The 2,500-nt window shown below is 44.4% G+C and overlaps 1 pseudogene; it reads left to right on the plus strand.

The window, feature by feature from the left end:
• The window catches only part of LOC125578880, a 7,213-nt pseudogene that overhangs the window by 2,807 nt on the left and 1,906 nt on the right, over window positions 1-2,500 (plus strand).

Here is a 2,500-nt window from a genome sequence, read left to right on the forward strand (position 1 = left end):
CTATAAATACCCCACGACCCCAGCTCATTTCTTCACATCCAGACCTGTCCAAACCAAGTTAAAAACATGAGAGAAAGGTAGAAAAAGAAAGCAAGTGATTCCGAGCTATATCGATAGTTTTAGAGAGTTTTTGAGGTCAGTTCTCTACTGATTTCGAGTCAGCGCCTTGGAAAGGTTCTGTCCAACTGAAGGTCAATCAAATGAAGATCAGCTCAAATGGGAATCAATTCAACGTGGCCAGAGAGAAAGAGAGAGAGAAGCAAAGTGGTCGACTTAGAGTGTTGTCGATTCTCACCGAGAAGGCCAGTTCCGTCCAATCGTCGATTCTCTACGATTGTGACGCGGAAGCTCTGTCCAATTCAATCCGTCCAGGCCAGTCATATTCTGTGATGGTCAAGTGGAGGTGCTGTCCAGAGTTAGTTCAGATCCACGGGTTCAGATCAGTCGAAGTTCTGCTCGATATTCCGTCGGGAAGGCCGAAGAACTGTCCAGAAGCTAGAGGAGGTTCTGTCCGAGTCCAGATCAGTCCATCCTGACCTGTTAGTGTCTTCATGATCAAGCCGAGGGTCTGTCCAAGTCGAGGTCAGTTCAGTCCAGTCCAGTCAAGGCGTCCCTTGGGTTTTGGCCAAGTCCTCTCCGATCAACCAGCAGCTTCTCGCCTAGAACACTGTGAGTTGGTTTGTTTGAATTCCACTTGGAATTTAGGGTAGTTTTGTGAGTTGGTTTGTTTGAATTCCACTTGGAATTTAGGGTAGTTTTGTGAGTTGGTTTTGTGTGAATTCCACTTGGAATTTAGGGTAGATCGAGTCTGCATATAGATTAGAATGATCACGCTATTGAATGGTAGAGTCCTTAGGGTTATTTTATTTATGGAACCGGACTCAGTTTAGCACGGGCTAAGCTGAGATGAAAGGAATTAAGACTGAGTTAATACCCTGATTAGGAGTAAGAATAGGATGCATCATGTTTTCTATTCTTGCGTGTTGATATGGTTGAGTGCAGGTTCCTGTTATCTTTAAAGATTGTTTCTCAGCGGGAGGCTGGACTATCTGGGTAACGGTTTGATTGAGTTGTTTAATATCGATATTATTGTTTAGTTATTAGTACTCAGGGTCTTAGGCCATATAGGCCGGACTACTGGTACTATTGGTTTGTGTTGTAGAGTCGAGTGTCTTGTTAGTGTCTAGAACTTTATCATTACGTTAGGTTCTAGATTGAGTTTGTGTTGTGTGAGTGGTGCCAACAGTATGTGCGTAACCCGCCCATACTAGGCTTGTGTTGGGGTGATTAGTGTTTCCTCGTCCTCGTACCCAGCGGGTTCAAGGAAACCCCTTATTCGCTGGATCGGGAAGACTCAGACGAACGGTGTCATGTACTATGGCTGAGTATTACACGACGGTGTAATGTGACAGTGACCCGAAGGACTGTGGGCTGTCGCGCGGTGACCCGAATGACTGTGGGCCGCGGTCGGTTGAAAGTTCCTTCTTCTGGCCTTTGTGGTAGGGAGATAGGATATTACCGATAGAGAGGAGGAACACGATGTCACCAGGTCCCAGGTTAGAGTGTTGTGTTAGAGTGTCGTAGAGGGTTATGGAACCCTCGAGATAATGTAGCACCGATATACGGTGTTACAAGTTAGATCGAGTCGTAGTTACTCATAGTCTTATTATTGTGATTGTGTTTGTGGTTGATTGATTTGCTTGCAGGTTCTGACGTTAAGTCTAAGTCTGGCTTAGGTACCGGATTAGGCTTGATGTGTATTTTGTTAGTGTAGGCCTGACGTTGGCCTATATGTGTTTGAGTGATTGCTTGTGAAGGGTGGTGGATATTAAAGCTATGCGGTATCATTGGTTGGCCGATCATGTTCTTGTTTGATTGTTGGTCGATCGGCCAATGGTATTTGTATAGTCTAAGTGTCTAACACTACATGAGTATTGAACTCAGGCGTATATATGGTTAACTAGGGATTGTTTGTTGACTTGTTTTAATTCAGGTTCCCGTTACTTGAAGCTAGATCATGGCAGGAGGCCAAGTCTAACTTAGTAACGGTTTGCTTAGCCTTAGCTTTTATTGCATGCTAGGGCTAGATTGATTGTTATTTTGGGTTGTCTGGGTAGAGTCTAGGTTGCGGGTAGAGGCCGCCAGCTCACTGAGTAATACTAGATTACTCATCCAACTCCGTTGTCCTTTTTGTAGGCCGCTTTAGGTAAGGATGATCGGATAGCTTGGTGCTGGACGTTAGGACCGCCGGTGTAGATTTTCATGCCTTTTGTAAACGGTATTGTGAATTGTGTTATGTTGACTCGATTTGGCATTAGGCCGGGCCCAGTCTTGAATTATTCAATGTATGAATATTTCTTGAATCAATAAAAGTAATTGTTTTATATGCGCTTCATGAGTACTCTGATATTTGACTAGTCCGGTCTAACACAACGTTAGGTCGAGGTACGGGTTGAAAAGCCTTAGGCCTTGATCTAACGGAAACGCTAACTCTAGGTAC

This window comes from Brassica napus, chromosome A9, assembly GCF_020379485.1.
Source record: "Brassica napus cultivar Da-Ae chromosome A9, Da-Ae, whole genome shotgun sequence".
Taxonomy (NCBI): Eukaryota; Viridiplantae; Streptophyta; class Magnoliopsida; order Brassicales; family Brassicaceae; genus Brassica; species Brassica napus.